The 21,553-nt window shown below is 37.3% G+C and overlaps 1 protein-coding gene and 1 pseudogene across 15 annotated transcripts in view; both read left to right on the plus strand.

The window, feature by feature from the left end:
• Nucleotides 1–21,553, plus strand: part of LOC105476856 (BCAS3 microtubule associated cell migration factor) — a 710,244-nt gene that overhangs the window by 163,232 nt on the left and 525,459 nt on the right. The gene's annotated exons all lie outside the window — the stretch shown is intronic.
• On the plus strand, nt 1,402–20,847 carry LOC139359590 (uncharacterized; annotated as a pseudogene).

Below are 21,553 nucleotides of genomic sequence, written 5' to 3' on the forward strand. Positions count from 1 at the left end.
AAAACAGATCACAAGGGATAAATTCCCCTTGCTTATGATCCTTAACAGTGGCCACTGCTCATTACACTCTATTTCCGAACGTCTTGTTTTCCCTTCAGTTCTGCTGGTTTCTGCTTCATTCTAAAACATTTATTGATGGTAAACTATGTCTAAGCACATGCCTGGGCATGCAGAATTAATAATATACTATTATTGGCTTAAACAAGATCACAATCTGATGGAGACTTAAACACAAAGTATAAAAAAATTTTGAAAAATATTATTTTTCCTGAAGGTTCCTCCTTGTGTTCTATTCTCTTGGTTACACACTCCCTTTCTACTTCTTTCTTTCTCTTTTCTTTTTCCTTTTTTTTTCCTCTCTCTCTCTTTCACAAAGTCTCACTTTGTCGTAGCTCACTGCAACCTTGAACTCCTGGGCTCAAGTGATTCTCCCACCTCAGCCTTCTGAGAAACTGGGCCCACAGGTACGTACCACTGCACCTGGCTAATTTTTTTTTTTTTTTTTTTTGAGACATAGTCTCACTCTGTCACCCAGGCTGGAGTGCAGTGGTGACATGTCGGCTCACTGCAGCCCCAAACTTCCATGCTCAAGCAATCCTCCCTCCTCAGTCCCCTGAGTAGCTGGGACCACAGACGTGCACCACCATGCCCAACTAATTTTTAAATTTTTTTGTAGAAAGGGTGTCTTGCTTTGTTGCACAGACTGGTCTTGAACTCCTGGGCTCAAGTGATCCTCCTGCCTTGATCTCCTAAAGTGTTGGGATTACAGGCATGAGCCACCACACCTAGCCCCGTTCTGCTTCTTTATTTTTTTCAGTCTGGATCAGGTATATTTCTTATGTCAAAAGTCCTTTTTTATTATGGTTGAATATGTATACACGGGCATCCCCACTTACTTCCTGTCTTGTTTAAAAGCATCACCAAGTTCTCATTCAGAGTGGTTCAAAACCTCAATGTTGAAATAATCTGTACTCCGCTGTTATTGGGTATTATATAAATGTCAAGTTCCTGTTAGCTGATGGTGTTTGTGAGTTGTTCTATATGGTTTTTTGTCTAGTCTTCCTATCAGTTGTTGAGAGAAGTATGTTGAAGTCTCTCCTATTATAATTGTGGATTTCTCTATTTTTCCTTTCAACTCTACCCATTTTTACTTCAGATAACTTCCAGCTCTGTCGTTCAATATATATATATTTAGGGTTGCTGTGTCTTCTTGATGTATTGACCCTTCTATCTTTATTTTCCTCTCTGTCTCTGCTTATTTTCTTAGCTCCAAAGTCTACTTTATCTGATACTAATCTTGACAGCCTCCCTCCCTCCCTCCCTTCCTTCATTCCTTCTTTCCTTCTTTCCTTCTTCCCTCCCTCCCTCCCTTTCTCTTTCTTTTTGTTGAGGTGACTTTACATTATATAAAAGTTAACATTTTAGAGTATACAGTTCAGCAGCATTTAGTACATTTACAGTGTTGTATCACCACAGCCACTAGTTCAGAACGTTTTATTGACATCGAAAGAAAACCCCATATCCACTAAGCAGCCCCTCCCTGTTTCCCCCTTCCTCCAGCCACTGGCAACCAACAATCTGCCTTCTGTCTCTGTGGATTGACTTGTTCTGGTCATTTCATATAACTGGATTCACACAATATGTGACCATTTGTTTCTGACTTCTTTCACTTAGCATAATGTTTGGGAGGTTCATCCATGCTGTAGCATGTGTCAGTACTTCATCCCTTTTTATGGGCGAATAATATTACATTGTATGCATACACTACAATTTGTTTATCCATTCATCTGTTGAGAGACATACAGGTGTTTCTACTTTGTGGTTATGATGAAAATGCTGCTATGAACATTCATGTGCAAGTTTTTGTGTGAACGTATGCTGCTTCCTGTTGGGTACAGGAGTAGAATTGCTGGGTCATATGATGATTCTGTGTTTAACTTTTTGAGGAACTGCCAAGCTCTTTTCTGCAGGAGATGTACCATTTTATATTCCTACCAGCAGTGGACCAGAGTTCCAATTTCTTCACATTTATTTTCTGATTTTAATTTTTAAATTATGACCAAGCTAGTGGCTGTAAAGTTATATTTCATTGTGAATTTGATTTGCATTATTGTAATGACTAATGATGTTGAGCATCCTTTATACATGTGTTGACCATTTGTGTATCTTCTTTGGAAAAATGTCTATTCAATTCCTTTACCCATGTTTTTTTTTTCCCATTGGAATGTTTGTCTTCTTGTTGAATTATAAAAATTAACAATATATTCGGGATATTAGATCCTTGTCTGATATATTATTCACAAATGTTTTCTCACATTTTGTGGTTTTCTTTTTACTTTCTTAATAATGTACTTTGTTCCACAGATGTTTTAAAATATTGATGTAATCTGATTTATCGGTTCATTCATTTGTTGCTTATACTTTTGGTATCATATCTAAGAATCAATTGCCAAATTCAAGGTCAGGAAGATTTACCTATTTGTTTGCTCCTAAGAGTTTTATAGTTTTATATTTGGGTCATTAGAACTATTTTGAATTGGGAGCTAGGGTTTCACTTCATTCTTTTGCAGAGAAATTTCTACTTGTCTCAACATAATTTACTGAAGAGCCTGTCCTTTCCCCATTGAATAGATTTGGCAGCTTTTTCAAAAGTTAATTCATCATTAATTTGTTTCTGGACTCTGAATTCTATTTCATTTTTGGAATGTCTAATGCTAGACATTAGACATTTGTATGTCTAATACTAGGCCAGTTTCACAGTGTTTTAATAACTGTAGTTCTGTTGTAAGTTTCAAAATGTGAGTCCTCCAAATTTGTTCTTTTCCAACTTTGTTTTGCTGTTTGGTGCCACTTGTACTTACATTTGCGTTTAGGATTGGATTTCTCATTTCTGCATAAAAGGCCATTGGAATTTCTATAGATAATGTATTGTGTTATAAATGGAACTGTTTTCTTCATTTGTCTTTTGGATTGTTCATTGCTAGATTTTGCATGTTGATCCTGCAACTTTGTTGAATTTATCAGTTCTAGTACTTTTATAGATTATCGGGAATTTTCTCTCTATATAAGAATATGTTGTCTATGAATAGATACCTTTTATTTCTTTGTATTACCTAATTGCTTTGCATAGATCTTTCAGTACAGTGTTGAATAATAGTGGGTATCCTTGTCTTGTTCCTGATGTTAGGGGAAAACTTTCAGTTTTTCTTTATTGAATATGGTGTTAGCTGTGGGTTTTTCATGAGCCCTTTATTATGTTTTCAAGTTTCCTTCTTTATTTTTTTTTTAAGTCAGCGTCTCGCTCTGTCACCCAGGTTGGAGTGCAGTGGCATGATCATAGCTCATTGCAGCCTTGACCTCCCGGGATCAAGCAGACTTCTAGCTTCAGCCCCCCGAGTAGCTGGGACTACAAAAAGAAAAAAAAAAATTACTCTGGTATTTGCAGGTTGGCTTTAAACCGGGACAGTCCTTGGATGTGTTGTAACGCCATCTACAATTCTGCCTTAGTCTTCACTTCCCGCTTGAGATGAGCCAGAGGCTCAGCCAGAGATGCAAAACGAGAGTCCTTGCTGTTTTTCTTCGAGCAAATGTTTGGCCCTGTGTATGAGTGTTTTAGTTTTTATTCCTCAATATTTTAGCCAGCATATATCAGCAAAGATAGACACATAGATACACATAAAATATTCATTTTAAGGAATTGGTTTGTGTGATTTTGATGTACAGCAAGTAATAACTAGGCCAGGCTAGCAAGGTGGGAGGCTAGAAACTGTCAGAGAAGAACTGATGCTGCAGTCTTGAGACAGAATTTTTTTGAAATAACATGTAATTTCACAAATTGAATCTCTGTGTTCAGTTCTTTTTTTTTTTTTTTTTTTTTTTTAAATCTGCTATCTTCCTTTTAAATGTCTTTATTCATTTCCTTTTCATTCTGGAAAATGTGTGTACTACACAAATTCAGTTTGCTGCATGAACTAGTCTATTTATAGCTCAATGTACACTTTCTGTTTTTACTACTTTTTTTGTGGAGGGTTAGTGTGCAGAGGAGAGTAATGGACTTGGTTGGGTGTTTATTATTTGCTTGAGGATGGTATGTTTTCTGTATTCTTATGAAGAAAATAAGGTTTGTTTTTTCTCCCCAAATTAAAAAAAGTTTATAAAGAGATTTTCTCTCAAGGGAAGCTATTATTCTAACTCGTAGCTCAGGTTCAACAGCGAGTGGTGCATAGTACTGGTTTTTAACAAATATCAGGCCGGGCGCAGTGGCTCATGCTTGTAATCCCAGCACTTTGGGAGGCCAAGGCAGGTGGATCACCTGAGGTCAGGAGTTTGAGACCAGCCTGGCCAACATGGCGAAACCCTGTCACTACTAAAAATACAAAAATTAGCTGGGTGTGGTGGCACACATTTGTAATCCCAGCTACTCGTGAGGCTGAGGCAGGAGAATCACTTGAACCTGGGAGGCGGAGGTTGCAGTGAGCCAAGATCGCGCCACTGTACTCCAGCCTGGGCAACAAGAGTGAAACTCTGTCTCAGGAAACAAACAAACAAACAAACAAAGATTCAAGTTGTAGTTGTATGGATTCAGTGAGTCATTTGCAAGAACTGATTTTCTTTTTGCAGTTCTTTCAAACAAATGTTATTCCATACATTAAATTTATTTGTAACTAATTTATTTGTCACATGACTAGCTATTGCTGCCTCACATGCTGGGCAAAGACAAACTGGCCAGTGTGCTCCTTGGGTTGGATAATCACACTGCCTGCAGCAGTTGCTCAGTTTGGTAGTCATGTGGCCAAAGGCCTAATGCCTTTTGTTTTGTTTTTGTTTGTGAAAATCCAATTGTTTCAGTTGAAAAGACTATCCTGTTTCCATTGGATTGCCTTTGCTTCTTTGTCAGTGATCCATTGCCTATATTTGTGTGGGTCTATTTCTGGCTTCTCTGTTCTGTTCCTTTATATTTCTCTATTCTTCCACCGATACCACACTATCTTGATTATTGTATCTTTATAGTAAGTCTTGGATGTCAGGTAGCATCAGTTTTCAATTCATCTCTTCTCCTTCAATATTGTGTTGGCTATTTTGAGTCTTTGGCCTTTCCATGTAAGCTTTAGAATCAGTTTGTCAGCACTCAAAAAATAACTTGCTGGATTTTGACAAAATTCAACACCCTTTCATGATGCAAACTCTCGGCAAACAAAGAATAGTAGGGAACTTCCTCAATTTGGTAAAGAATATCTACAGAAAATATGTAGCTAACATCATACTTAGGGTTACAAGCTATGCTTTCCTGCTAAGATCAAGAACAAGGCGAGGATGTCCACTCTCACTTCCTAGTGGAAGTCCTAGCTAGTGCATTAAGACAAGAAAGGGAAATAAAAGCCACATAGATTGGGAAGGAAGAAAGGAAATGTTTATGAAATTTTGTTTTTTATTATTTTTAAAATTAGTAGACTTTTATTGGGCAGTTTTAGGTGTATAGAAGAATTTGAGTGAAAAGTACAGTGTTCTTTCTTCTTCTTCTTCCTTCTCCTATTCCTCCTTTCTTCTTTCTTCTTGACCAGCTCTCACTCTGTCACTGGAGTACAGTGGCACAATCGTAGCTAATTGCAGTCTTGAACTCCTGGATTGAAGTGATCCTTCTGCCTCAACCTCCCAAGTAGCTGGGACTACAGGCGTTCTCCCATGCCATGCTGATTTTTTACTTTTGTAGAGATGGGGTCTTGCTACATTGCCCAGGATGGTCTTGAACTTCTGGGCTGAAGCAGTCATCTCACCTTGGCCTCCAAGAGTGCTGGAATTAGAGACGGAACCCACTGCACTTGGTGCGTGGACTCCCTTATTCTTTGATACATCCACTTTCTCCCATCATTAACACATTAAATTAGTGTGTCTAGTACATTTGTTTCAGTTGATGTGCTGATATTGATACAACTAATATCCATAGTTTATATTAAGTTTCACCCGTTGAATTGTACATTGTGTGGCATTTGAGAAATATATGGTGCTATGTACCAACTATTACAGTATCATAAAGATAGTTCCCCTGTCCTGAGAATCCCCTGTACTCTGCTTGTTCATCCTTTTTTCCCTCCCCCTAACTCCTGGCACCACTGATTTTTTTTTTTTTTTGAGATTGAGTTTTTGCTCTTGTTGCCCAGGCTGGAGTGCAATGGCACCATCTTGGCTCGCTGCAACCTCCGCCTCCCCGATTAAAGTGATTCGTCTGTCCTAGCCTCCTGAGAAGCTGGGATTACAGGCACCTGCCACCACACCCAGCTAATTTTTGTATTTTTAGTAGAGACGGGGTTTCATTGTATTGGTCAGGCTGGTCTCGAACTCCTGACCTCAAGTGATTTGCCTGCCTCGGCCTCCCAAAGTGCTGGGTTTAGAATCGTGAGCCACTGCGCCTGGCCAATTTTAGACCTTTTCTGACAGGCTTCTTTTACTTAGCGATATGCATTCAGGGTCCCCTCATTTCTTTTTCTGACTTGATGGCTCATTTCTTTTTATTGCTGAATAATATTTTTACTAGCAACAAAGAATGGAATACTTAAGTATAAAACAAGCAAAAGATCTATATGAGTAAAACAACAAAATACTGATACGTGCAATAAAAAAATGTAAATGTCATCTTTTCCTAAGTTGATCTACGCATTCAGTGCAATTCCTATAAAAATACAAGCAAGTTGTTTTGTGGATATGTACTAAGTAATTCTAAAGGTTGTATGGAAAGGCAATGCTCCTAGAAGATAACGTAGAAAATCTAGGTGATCTTGAGTTTTGGCGATGACCTCTTAAGTACAACCCTGAAAGCACAATTATAAATGAAAAAATCAGTAAGTTGGGCTTTATTAAAATTAAAAACTTTTGCTCTGTGAAAGATTATTTTAAGAGAGTGAGAAGATGGGCTGCAGATGGTTAGGAAATATTGGTGAAAGACAAGTCTGACTAAAGAACTAAAGAACTCTTAAAACTGAACAGTAAGAAAATGAGCAATTGTATTAAAAAATGAGCGAAAGGATCTCAGCAGCTCGGGCTGCAGGAGGAGTGGCAGCGGCCAGGCAGCCCAGCTTCGCGAAGGCTCTCGGCAGGCTGCAGTCCACAGGTACTTGGCACATGCCCTCCCCGCCACCAGGATGCCCAAAAGGAAGGTCAGCTCCGCCGAAGGGGCTGCCAAGGAAGAGGCCAAGAGGAGATAGGCATGGTTGTCAGCTAAACTTGCTCCTGCAAAAGTGGAAGCGAAGCCGAAAAAGGCAGCAGCAAAGCATTGAAACCACCATCTATAAAGCTCTGCATGTTCTTCACGGGGTGATTAATTTCTACCGAAAACTTAGGTTAAAGCTTCAAACAAAAAAGTGCAAACAAAAGGGAAAAGGGGAGCAAAAGGAAAACAGGCTGAAAGACACTAAAGAAGGTTTACCTGAAGAAAAGGGGGAAATGAAAACTAAGGGGAGTCCAGCCTCTGATGAAGCAGGAGAGAAAGAAGCCAAGTCTGATTAATACCATGTACCATGTCTCATCAGTGGTCCCTGTCTCCCTTCTTGTACAATCCAGAGGAATATTCTTATCAACTCTTTTGTAAATGCAAGTTTTCTTAGTAGCTCTAGAAACATTTTTAAGAAGGAGGGAATCTCACCTCATCCCATTTTTTTAAGTGTAAATGCTTTTTTTTGAGAGGTGAAATCATTTGCTGGTTGTTTATTTTTTGGTACAACCAGAAAATAGTGTGGGATATTGAATTCTGGGACACTTTGACTGTCTCAGGTGTCAGCTTAACATTCCATAGACGGGTTAGTTTTCATATCCTATAATACAAAGCATATTAAATGGCAATATGGAGTCAGTCCTGCATTTAATGTCTTGAACATTTGAAATTACTTCTATTCCCATGTTGTTTTTTAGTAGAATTGTTTCCTAAAGAAAACCACTCTTTGATTATGGCTCTCCCTGTCAAAATTGTGTCCATTCTGTAACACCTTTGGTTGTGGGTGTCCTTTTTTCCTAATAACTTTGTTGCTGTCCTGTGAAAGATTAAAAATTTGAATATGTAGTGTACATGCTATTCAGTTGTGAATTGGTGGGATGTATGTAACAGCTTATCAAATTGTGAAGATAGCCTCTTAAGGAAAATTTGCTTCCAAATTTAAGCTGGAAAGTCACTGGAATAACTTTAAAAAAGAATTACAATACATGGCTTTTTAGATATTTGTTATGTATGTTAAGAATTGTGTACAAATTAAAATGTCTGTACTGATCCTCAACCAATAAAATCTCAATTATGAAAGAAAAATAGAGCAAAAACCTGACCAAAGAAGATACATATGGCAAATAAGCATATGAAAGATGCTCAATAATGTATGTGATTGGGGAATTGCATAAAAATAACAGTTGGATACCACAGTTTTAAAGGGCTAAAAGCTCTAACATTGACGATACCAAATGCTGAGAAGATGTGAAATAACAGGAATGCTCATTTATTGCTAGTGGGACCGCAAAATTGTACAGCTACTTTCAAATACAATTTGGCAGTTTCTTACAAAACTAAACATCCTCATACTGTAAGATTAACCAGTTGCTCTCCTTGGTATTTACTCCAATGAGTTGAAACTTATGTCCTCACAAAAACCTGCACAAAGATGCGTATAGCAACTTTATTCATAATGGCCAGAACTTGAATACAACCAAGATGTCCTTCACCATGCAAATGGGTAAACATTGGTACATCCTGTGAGTGGAGTGTCATTCAGTGCTAAAAAGAAATGAAGTATCAAGCCATGAAAAGACATGGAGGAACCTTGAATGCATATTCCTCTGTAAAAGAAGTCAATCTGATAGTCATACTGTATGATTCTAACTATATGATGAAACTGTGGAGACATTAAGTTGAAAATTTATGTCCACACAGCCTGCACATGAATGTGTATAGCAGCTTTATTTATAATTGCCAAAACCTGGCAGCAAGTTGCCCTGTAAATGAATGGATTAACGAACTGTGGTATATTCATATGATGGAATATTATTCTTATTATTCTTATTTATTTTCAGTGAGTTTGTGTGTGTGTGTGTGTGTGTGTGTGTGTGTGTGTGTGTGTGAGGAGTCTCACTCTGTTGCCCAGGCTGGAGTGCAGTGGTGCGATCTCGGCTCACTGCAATCTCCGCCTCCCAGGTTCAAGTGATTGTTCTGCCTCAGCCTGCTGAGTAGCTGGGATTACAGATGCGTGCCACCATGCCTGGCTAATTTTTGTACTTTTAGTAGAGACAGGGTTTCACCATGTTGGTCAGGTTGGTCTCGAACTCCTGATCTCGTGATCCACCCACCTTGGCCTCCCAAAATGCTGGGATTACAGGCGTGAACCACTGTGCTCAGAGCGTTTTTTTTTTTTTTTTAATCTTCCTACCTTTTTACTCTGGTGGTTCGTGTGCTAGTTGCACATGTGGTTTTATAAGAAACTGCTAAACTGTTGTCCAGGCGACTGTTCCATTTTATATTCCCACCAGCAATGTGAGTGATCTCATTTGTCTTTATCTTTTCCAGCATTTGTTGTCACTATTTTAAAATTTTTTTCAGTTTTGATAGATGGGTAGTGGTATCTATTAGTGGTTTTGTATTTTCTTTCTTTTTTTCCTTTGAGACAGGGTCTCACTTTGTCACCCAGCCTGGAGTGCAGTGGCACAGTCACTGCTCACTGCAGCCTCAACCCCCTGGCCTCAAGTGATCCTCCCACTTCAGCCCCCAAAGTAGCTGGGACCGCAGGTGCATACCACTATGCCTAGCTACTTTTTGTATTTTTTTTGTAAACAGGGTTTCACCATGTTGCCAAGGCTGGTCTTGAACTCCTCAGCTCAAGTGATCCCGCCTGCCTTGGCCTCCTACAGCGCTGGGATTACAGGTGTGAGCCGCCGTGGCCTGGGCTGTTTTGTATTTTCTTTGTGGCTAATCATGCATTTATAGAATCTCTTTCATGAAGTATTTCTGCTTATTTACTTTGTTAAAAGAAGGCCATCAAGAAGGCCATGCCCGAGGTCAGCTGAAAATACTTCTGGTTCTCCTGGGATAATTACTTAATGATGCTGTTTGCAACAACTACCATCTTTTCCATTGCCTTTTAAAGCAAATGCCTATGACTCAGTATTTGATTATATAAATTATAATGAAGACTCACCTCCTGGTTTTTTATTAATGGGAGAAGGAGTAAGAAATTGTGTGTAGAATAGGTTTATAGGTTTTCAGAATTAGGGCCTGAATTTAAGACATATGATATGAAAATCCAAAAAAGTTGTAGCTAAGTATAATTATTTTGGTTTGTCCTGTGCATTCCAAAATTATAGATAGAGGCTGGGTGCAGTGGCTCATACCTGTATTCCCAGCACTTTTGGGGACCTAGGCAGGTGGATTACGTGAGGCCAGTAGTTCGAGACTAGCCTGGCCAACATTGTGAAACCTTGTCTCTACTGAAAATAGAAAAAATTATTTTCAGGTGTGGTGGCATGCATCTGTGGTTCCAGCTACACGGGAGGCTGAGGCATAAGAATCACTTGAACCTGGGAGGCAGAGGTAGCAGTGAGCCAAGATCGAGCCACTGCATCCAGCCTGGGCGATAGAGCGAGACTGTCTCCAAAAAAATTTTAGAAAAATTATAGATTCATTTAGAGAAAATATTTAGTGATTTCTTGTTGATTTTTGTCTTCCATGTTTATAATATTTTTCCGTTTAAGAAATCTAGTTTAAATATTTTGTTTTATAGTTTGTAATTACTTAATTAACCTTTTAATTTTCAATAAAACAAGCATTTTTTGAAATTTGTTCTTTAAAAAGTTTTAATTAACCCTCTTCACTGCAATGAATTCACTGTGTAAATTCCATATGTTTGGCTGTTGTAATATATAAAAATGGGGACTTTTTCCTCCCTAATAAAATCTTAATAACTTCCTTTATGGGTATGGGTCAAATGTAACAGATTGTTCTGATAAAAAATTTCAATACACATGCTTAGTAACTCACTATAAAACAAGTTACTTAGATAAAGAAAAGATCAGTTAAAGAGAATTTGCACTCATTTCTATTTTACATTTATCATGAATAGTGTAAAATGCCTTTACTATTCATTTTTATATGTATATATGGGATCCTGGGCACAAATTACAGATTTTTAAAGAAACATTTAGTAATAAAAATTGCATCCTTCCTGCCTTTCCTACAGCCTCTGATATTTGCTTACAGTAGATTCAGTTACATTCTAAACTTGGCTCTAAAAATTTCTTCTAGGAACTTCCCCCCCTTTATGCTATTAGGTTTATCTTTAAAGTCATAGCTCCATGTTTAAATGTCAAACACAAACCTTTGAAAATAATCCATTAGAGCTCTGTAGAAGTCACATGAAGACTGTATTCTGTGCAAAACTTTCTTGTGGCACTGTTTTCTACACCATTTTTGGCTTGTACGATAGAAAATAAAAGCTTGTTTCATGTCTGTCTATTTTAGTATAACACCTTATGGGGCATGCATACTGATTATTTTATGGAAAGCACTCTCATCAGCCTGCCCATGAGGAAAATTAGGATTGTCTTGCTGTGTTCCATGGAAATGGCCAAGGCTTTTCAAAAGAGAAAACAGAGAACAAAAGAATATGTCGGGCGTGCACACAACTGTGTTATTGGCAGGAAACGTGCTGACTCCTTTGTGAATGTGTGAATTCGTGAAGACCCTTATTTCAAAGAATTATCTTTTCCTATTAGTTGTTGAATGAAGGGTTTTTCTCATATATAAATAGTTTCTAGTTCTGACAAATTTTGTTCAGTTATCTATAAAGTGAGCTTTCATAACATTTGTTTTGTCTGTTTCTAATGAAGACTTGTTGCAGGAAGAATCTCAGTTGTGACATTGGATGATGCCAGTGAAGTGATCAGAATTCCAGTATCTAGTGTGTTGTAGCCATAATGAGCTTCTAATTGAAGGCGACAGGCTGCTTTTCTCCCCCTCCTAGTTGGTCAGGCAAAATGTTAGATTACATTCATTATTAACTCATTCCTTATCAGCAGAGAACTGGATTAATTTGTAGGGAACGTAAATAATTTTTGCTTTGTGTCAATTTTAGAGATTGAAGTTCAGGCTTATACAAGATTCTCTCCCACCTGCAGCTGTTCCAATTGTATGCATTTGTGTAACTACCATCATAATAATGATACACTAACATTTCTGTCACCCCAAAACTTTCTCATGCCCCTTTGTGCTCTATACCTTCCTTCTTTCCCTTTCTCTCGCAACACTGATTTGCTTCCTATTATTATAGTTGTGGTTGGTTTTTTTTTTTTTTTTTTAACTTTTCATAGAAGGGACTCATATAGCATGTAGACTTCTATATCTAGCCTCCCTACCCCCACAATCATGGTATTGAGATTCATTTTTGTTGTTTTATAGATAATTTGTTCTTTTTAAATGCTGAATACTTTTCATTGCATTAATATATAACTGTCCATTCACCTATTGATGGACATTTAATTGTTTCTAGGCTTTTTATTGTAGATAATAAAATACCTAGTTGTGACATATGGAAAATGTATGTTTAATTTTTTTTACAAGCTGGTGAACTATTTTTCAGAGTGACTGTACCATTTTGCATCTCCAGCAGTAATGTGTGAGGGCTTCATTAAGTTTGCATTCTTGCCATAACTTCGTACTACTAGTTTTTAAAATTTTAGTTATTCTATGGGTGTAGTGGTATCTGTTAGTGGTTTCAACTTGCATTTCCCTGATAATTAAATATGTTGAACATCTTTTCATGTGCTTACTTGCTATCTGCATATCTTCTTTAATCACGTATCTTTAAACATATTATGGCCATTAAAAATTGTATGCTTTTTGCTTCTACAACAGTTATAGAATTATGGCCATTTTATTTATTATGAACACCTTTATTTTTTGTTTTTCATGCATGAAATTTATTTTAGAGCTAATGTAAGCTTAGCCCACATTATAATGTTATAACATTAATTTTAATGCTAACATTGAAATTAAACATTAAAACAGCATTGATACAGAAAATGAAAATATGACTTAATATGTACAAAAGAGTTAGGAAAAACTTGATAAAGAATTTTTTTCCAACTTTTAGGTTCTGGGGGTACGTGTTCAGGTTTGTTACATGAGTAAATTGCGTGTCACTGGAGTTCGGTGTACAGATTATTTTGTCACCCAGGTACTGAGCATAGTACCCGATGGGTAGTTTTTTGATCCTCACCCTACTTCCACCCTCCTCCCTCAAGTAGGCCCCCGTGTCTGTTGTCCCCTTCCTTGTGTCCATGTGTATTCATTGTTTAGCTCCCACTTATAAGTGAGAACATTCTGTTTGGTTTTCTGTTCCTGCATTAATTCACTTAGGATAATGGCCTCCAGTTGCATTCATGTTGCTGCAAAGAACATGATTTTGTTCTTTTTTTATGCTGCAGAGTATTCTGTGGTGTATATGTACAACATTTTTTTTTTTTTTTTTTTTTGAGATAGAGTCTTGCTCCCGTCACACAGACTGGAATGCAGTGGTGCGATCTCAGCTCACTGCACCCTCCACCTCCCAGGTTCAAGCAATTCTCCTTCCTCAGCTTCCTGAGTAGCTGGGATTACAGGTGTGCACGACCACACCCAGCTAATTTTTGTATTTTTAGTAGAGACGGGATTTCACCATGTTGGCCAGGCTGGTCTCAAACTCCTGACCTCAGGTGATCCACCTGCCTTGGCCTCCCGAAGTGCTGGGATTGCAAGCATGAGCCACCATGTCCGGCCTATGTACCACATTTTAAAAATTCAGTCCTCTGTTGATGGGCATATAGGTTGATTCCATGAATTTGATACTGTGACTAGTGCTGCGAAGAACATATGAATGCATGTGTCTTTATGGTAGAATGATTGATATTCTTTTGGATATATATCCAATAATGGGATTGTCCTGTGTCAAATGGTAATTCTAAGTTCTTAAGAAACCTCCAAACTGCTTTCCACAGTGGCTGAACTAATTTACATTCCCACCGGCGGTGTATAAGCATTCCCGTTTCTCCACAACCTCGCCAGCATCTATTATTTTTTGGCTTTTTAATAGCCATTCTGACTGGTGTGAGAAGGCATCTGATTGTGGTTTTGATTTGCACCTCTCTAATGATTAGTGATGTTGAGCATATTTTTCATATGCTTGTTGGCTATGTGTATGTCTTCTGTTGAGAAGTATCTGTTCATGTCCTTTGCCCATTTTTTAAATTGGGTTGTTTTTTGCTTGTTGACTTATACATTCTGTATATTAGACCTTTGTCAGATGCATAGTTCACAGATATTTTTCTGTCCTTCTGTAGGTTGTCTGTTTGCTGTTGATAGTTTCTTCTGCTGTGCCAAAGCTCTTTAATTAAGTACCACTTGTCAGTTTTAGTTGCAATTGTTGGGATTGCTTTTGGAGTCTTCCTCATAAAATCTTTGCCAGGGCATGTGTCCAGAATAGTATTTCCTAGGTTTTTTTTTTTTCCTAGAGTTTTTATAGCATTATGTTTTACATTTCAGTCTTTAATCCACCTTGAGTTGATTTTTGTATATGGTGGAAAGATTTTCGTATACAGAGCCCAGTTTCAATCTTCTGCATATGGTTTGCCAGTAATCCCACCACCATTTATTGAATAGGGAGTTTTTCCCCTATTGCTTGTTATCGTCAACTTTGTCAAATATTAGATGGTTGTAGGTGTGTGGCTTTATTTCTAGGTTCTCCAACCTATTCCATTCGCCTATGTGTCTGTTTTTGTATCAGTACCATGCTATTTTGGTTACTGTAGTCTTGTAGTATAGTTGAAGTCAAGTAGTGTAATGCCTCTAGCTTTGTTCTTTTTGCCTAGGATTGCTTTTACTATTCAGGCTCTTTTTTGGTCTCATATGAATTTTAGAATACTTTTTTTTTTCTAATTCTGTGAAAAATGCCATTGGTAGTTTGATAGGAATAGCATTGAAACTGTAAGTTGCTTTGGGTAGTATGGACATTTTAATGATATTGAGTCTTCCTATCCATGAGCATGGAATGTTTTTCTATTTGCTTGTGTCATCTCTGACTTTTTTCAGCAGCATTTTATAATTCTCATTTTAGAGGTCTTTTACCTTTCTGGTTAGCAGTATTCCTAGGTATTGTATTTATGGCTATTGTGAATGAGATTACTTTCTTGATTTGGCTCTCAACTGGGATATTATCAGTGTATAGACATGCTATTGATTTTTATACATTGATTTTATATCCTGAAACCTTGCTGGAGTTGTTTAACAAATCTAAGAGCCTTTGGACAGAGACCAAGAGTTTTCTAGGTATTGAATCATATCATCTGCGACTAGAGATAGTTTAACTTCCTGTCTTACTATTTGGATGCCTTTTATTTCTTTCTCTTGCCTGATTGCTCTGGCTGGGACTTCCAGAACTGTGTTGAACAGGATTGGTGAAAGTAGGCGTCTTTGTCTTGTTTCGGTTCTCAAGGGGAATGTTTCCAGTTTTTGCCTGTTCGGTATCATGTTGGCTGTGGGTTTGTCATAGATGGTTCTTATTATTTTGAGGTATGTTCCTTCAATATCTAGTTTGTTGAAGGTTTTTAACATGAAGGAATATTGAATTTTATTGAAAGTATTTTCTGCATCCATTGAGATGATCATTTTTTTGTGTGTTTTTAGTTCTGCTTATGTGATGAATCACATTTATTGTTTTGCATATGTTGAATCAAACTTGCATCCTAGGAATAAAGCTTACTTGATCATGGTGGATTAGCTTTTCTATGTGCTGCTGTTTGCTAGTATTTTGTTGAGGAGCTTGCATCTGTGTTCATTAGGGATATTTGCCTGAAGTTTTCTTTATTTGTTAATGTCTCTGCCAGGTTTTGGTATCAGAATGAGGCTGGCTTCGGCCGGGCATGGTGGCTCACGCCTGTAATCCCAGCACTTTGGGAGGCCAAGGCAGGCAGATCACGAGGTCAGGAGATTGAGACCATCCTGGCTAACATGGTGAAACCCCGTCTCTACTAAAAATACAAAAAATTAGCTGGGTGTGGTGGCGAGCGCCTGTAGTCCCAGCTACTCGGGAGGCTGAGGCAGGAGAGTGGTGTGAACCCGGGAGGCGGAGCTTGCAGTGAGCCAAGATTGTGCCACCGCACTCCAGCCTGGGAGACAGCGAGACTCTGTCTCAAAAAACAAACAAACAAACAAACAAACAAAAAAGCAGAATGAGACTGGCTTCATAGAATGAGTTAGGGGGAGTCCCTCATGCTTGACTTTTTATAATAATTTCAGTAGGATTGGTACCAGCTTTTCTTTATACATCTGGTAAAACTTGACTGTGAATTCATTTGATCCAGGGCTTTTTCTCATTAGTAGGTTTTAAAAAATTACCGATTAAATTTCAGAATTCATTATTGGTGCGTTCAGGGTTTTAATTTTTTCCTGATTCAATTTTGGGAGGTTGTTATGTTTCTAGAAATTTATCCATTTTTCCTATGTTTTCTAGTTTCTGTGCATAGAGGTGGTAAAAAAAAATGTGTTGCATGCATCATCACTGTTGAATCATAAGATTTTCTTTTCTTTTCTTTTTTTTTTTTGAGACAGGGTCTTACTCTGTTGCCCACGCTGGAGTGTAGCGGTATGATCAGAGCTCACTGCATCCTCAGATTGCTCCTGCCTCAGCCTTCCTAGTAGCTGAGACTACAGGTGCATGCAGAATTTAAAAAATATTTTGGATACAAAACCTTTCTCAGATATATGTTTTGCATATATTTTCTCATAATATGGCACTTGCTTTTTCCTTTTTAATTTCTGCCAGAGTAAAAGTTTCACATTTTGATAAATTGTGTTTTGTCAATTATATCTATTTTCATGCATTCTTTTTTCTGTTTAAGAAATGGGTTACAAAGATTTTTCTCCTGTAGTTTGTCCTTGACGCATACTTTTTGCTATTATATTTTTAGACTTACGATCCGTTTTGAGTTTGTTTTTGGAGCAGTTTGATTTTTTTAATATAGAAATCTGGTTCTTTTGACACCATTTGTTCCAAAAACGATCTTTTTATCATTTAGTTATATTGTACCTTTGATGAAAATCAGTTGGCCATACAAATGTGAGTTTATTTCTCGACTCACTATTCTGTTTCCTTGAAATATTTGTGTACGCCTATACCAGTACCATACTATCCTGATTATTGTAGCTTTATACGTCTTATACATGTATATCATTTGTATACATCCATACCTCAGAGATATTATATAATGTAGGTTCAGTTCAAGATGACTGCGATAAAGCAGATTCCTTAATAAAGCAAGTCACGTGAATTTTTTGGTTTCCTAGTGCATATAAAAGTTATGTTTGGTTAGACTCAGTGGCACATTCCTGTAATCCCAGCACTTTGGGGAGGTAAGGTGGGAGGCTTGCTTGAAGCCAGGAGTTTAAGACCAGCCTGGGCAACAAAGCAAGACACTGTCTAAAAAAATAAAACAAAATAAAAAAAATTAGCTGAATGTGGTGGTGCGTGCCTGTAGCCCCAGCTCCTCAGGATGCAGAGACTAGAGGATTGCTTGAGATCAGGAATCAGAGGCTACAGTGAATTCCATTTCAGGTGACAGAGTGAGGTCCTGTATCTGAAACAAAAAGGAAACCAAAAAAGATATGTTTACACTATACTGTAGTCTCTTAAGTGTGTAATGACGTTATGTCTAAAAAAAAAAAAAAAAGTACATACCTTAATTAAAAAATACTTCATTGCTAAAAAATGCTGATGATCTGACACTTCAGTGAATCATAATCTTTTTGCTGATGGAGAGTCCTGGTTACCCCATACGGGGCTCTTTCCTGTTCAGTGTCATGAAACCAACACACCAAACTGAAACTGAGTGTCAGGCAGTGCAGGCTTTATTCAGTGGTCTTGGAATTGGAGAAGTGGGAACTTAGCTTAACTTCTCAGCTCCTGAGAAACCTGAAAGTTACAGATATAGGGCATCTTTAATGAAGGGTTTGGGCATTAAGAGCCAGGAGAGGAATATGTTTTTCTTGGAAAGGGATGGAGATTTTCCTGGAATCAAGGAGCCACCTCTTTCCTATGCTTTTCTGGTCTCTTCTGGTCATTGTCACGGTGATTGTCAACTGTCATGGTGCTGATGGGAGTGTCACTTAGCATGGAAATTGGATTATAATGAAGCTAGAGGTTCTTCAGAGGTCGAGTAAGCTGCCATTGTGGATTTTCATCAGCTTTAGCTGGTTTAGACCTAAGAAGAAACTTCTGACCACTGACATCCTGTTTCCTAAAAATAAATGGAGTTAAAGCTGACTAGGAATTTACCCATATCACATAGGCATTGCATTGGCCAACAAAAATGGGGTAGGGATCCAGCTAAGTCATTTAAGCACTGCAATGGGTATTATTAGGGCCTTGCTCTGGATTAGGCTTTGGCTTAAGGGAATGTTGTGTTTAGTTTAATCTTCTGTCTAAACCACTAAAATTTTCTCCATATCGGCAATAAGCCTTTCACTTTCTTCTCATTCATGTGTTCACTGGAGTAGCACTTTAAATTTTTTCAAGAACTTTTTCTTTGTGTTCATGACTTGGTTATGTGGTGTAAGAGGTCTGGTTTTCTGCCTGTATCAGCTTTCAGTACGTCTTCCTTGCTAAGCTTAATCATTTGTAGCCTTTGATTTGAAATGAGAGATGTGCAACTCTTTATTTCAAATGAACACTTAGAGGCTATTGTAGGATTATTAATTGATCTACTTTCAATATTGCTGTGTCTCAGTGATGAAGGAGGCCTGAGGAGAGGGAGAGAGTACAGGAGAACAGCTGGTAGGTGGAGCCTTCAGAACACACTCATTTATTGATTAAATTTACCATCTTCTATGGGTCCAGTTTGTGGTGCCCCAAAACAATTACAATAGTAACATCAAAGATCACTGATCACAGATCATTCTAACAGATACAGTAATAAATGAAAGAGTTTGGAGTACTATGAGAATTACCAAAATGTGGTGGAGAGATACCAGTTGAGCACGTGGTATTGTAAAAACAGCTTCAGTAGACTTGCTTGACACAGGGTTCCCGCAAACCTTCAATTTGTAAAAAAAAAAAAAAAAAAAAGCAACATCTGTAAAGGACAGTAAAGTGAAGTGCAGTAAATTAGGTATGCTCGTATGTAAGAATCATGTTAATTTACATAAAGATTTTAAAGTTAGCTTGTCATTGTCTTTAAAAAGGCCTGGTAGGATTTTGATTGTGATTATTAAATATATAGATCAGTTTGGGGAGACTTGCCATTCTTAAGAATATTATAACTCCCAATCCAAGAACATGGTATTTACTATTATTTATTTAGGTCTTTGATTTATTTTATCTGCATGCTATAGTTCTTAGTATACAAATCTTGCGTGTATTTTGTTAGACTTACATAGAATTATTTCATATTTTCATGTGATTGCAAATACTTTCAGTTTCAAATTGTTCATTTCTATAGAAACATGATTGTATATGTAGACCTTGAATTCTGCAACCTTGGTAAAGTTCTAGTAGCTTTTTAAAGAGATTCTTTGGGATTTTTTATGTAGATAATGTTATCTGTAAATAGATTATGTTATCTGTGATGGTTTTATTTCTACCTTGACAATCTGGATGCTTTAGATTTATTTTTCTGCACTTACTGCACTGGGTAAGATTTCTTATACAATGTTGAGTAGGAGTGATAAAAGCAGACAATTTTGCCTCATTCTTGACCTTATGGGGAAGGTGTTTATTCTTATATCTGTAGATTTTTTTATAGATGCACTTTATAAGGTAGAAGAAATTCTAATTATGGTTTGTTGAGTGTTTTTATCTTGAAAAGGGTGTTGCATTTTTATTCCTAAAAATGCCATACTGCATCTTTCTAATGTAATAATCATAGTGGTTCCCCCCTTTTTTCTATGAATATGGTGAATTACATTAATAGATATTCTGTAGTATACCAGCCTTTCATTCCTGCAATAAAGTGCAACTGGTATTGTATTGTTGGATTTTATTTGGTATTTATTTATTTATTTATTTATTTTTTTGAGACGGGGTTTCGCTCTTGTTACCCAGGCTGGAGTGCAATGATGCAATCTTGGCTCACCACAACCTCTGCCTCCCAGTTTCAAGTGATTCTCCTGTCTCAGCCTCCCGAGTGGCTGGGATTACAGGCACGCACCACCACCCCTGGCTAATTTTTGTATTTTTAGTAGAAACAGGGTTTTTCCATGTTGGTCAGGCTGGTCTTGAACTCCTGACCTCAGGTGATCCACCCACCTTGGCCTTCCAAAGTGCTGAGATTACAGGCATGAGCCACTGTGCCCAGCTATTTGCTAATATTTTCTTAATGAGTTTTGGGCATATATTTATGAGACATATAGATATACAAGCATATGTTTTATTTTCTTGCAATATATTTATTTAGTTTTTGGATATGTGCTACTGACATTGTAAAATAGGTTGGAAAATGACTCTTCTACCTTATGAAAGAGTTTGTGTATGATAGGTATAATTTTTTGTTTGAATAATTGATAGAGATTACAGATGAAGGCATTTTTAAGGATTTTCTTTGCAAGAAGTTACAAATTCAATTTCTTTTTAGATCGTGGGCTATTCAAATTATCTTTATGTGTAGATTGGTTTTGGCACTCTACATTTTAAGGCATTTGTCTGTGTCATCAGAATATTTCCTATTTCCTTCATTATATTATTTGTTTGTTCCTTGTTACTTTTTTGAACACTTTGACTAGAGTTATTGATTCTATTATCTTTAAAAATAACAAAGTTTTTGTTTTATTGATTCCCCACCTGCTTACTCATCTTATTTTATCGAATTCTTGTTGCATTTTTATTTCCTTTTTCCTTATTCCTTTATTTCCTTTTATTGAATTTAACTAGCTCCTTTTTAAAAACTTTCTTTAGTTGAAACATTGATTTCTTTATCTGTCCCTCTGTCTAAAACACAGCTTTTTCTTTATTGTACCTTTACAATAAGTCTTATTATGTGGAATGCATTTCCGTATACATTCTAGAATGAGATCTAATTTCTGGTATATTTTTGATGAGGTTTTAAACTATCAATTTAGAGAGGCTTTTAGGCCATGTTATTTTCTTTTACATAGGTATTTTTGTTTTTGTTTTTGTTTTTGAGACTATTTCACTCTGTCGCCGAGGCTGGAGTGCAGTGGCACATTCTTGGCTCACTGCAACTCCGCCTCCCAGGTTCAAGCAATTCTCCTGCTTCAGCCTCCCAAGTAGCTGGGATTACAGGTGCTTGCCACCATGCCCGGATAATTTTTGTATTTCTAGTAGAGATGGGATGTCACTGTGTTGGCCAGGCTGGTCTGAAACTCCTGACCTCAAGTGATCTACCCGCCTTGGCCTCCTAAAGTGCTGGGGTTACAGGCGTGAGCCATCATGCCCGGCCTACATAGGTTTTTTAAAAACCATTTTATTCTTTCTTGTGTAAAGATATTATGAATCTTTCCTTAGATTTGTTCCAAGATAGTCAATGGTTTTGATATTTAATGTCATTT

Source organism: Macaca nemestrina, chromosome 17 (genome assembly GCF_043159975.1).
Source record: "Macaca nemestrina isolate mMacNem1 chromosome 17, mMacNem.hap1, whole genome shotgun sequence".
Taxonomy (NCBI): Eukaryota; Metazoa; Chordata; class Mammalia; order Primates; family Cercopithecidae; genus Macaca; species Macaca nemestrina.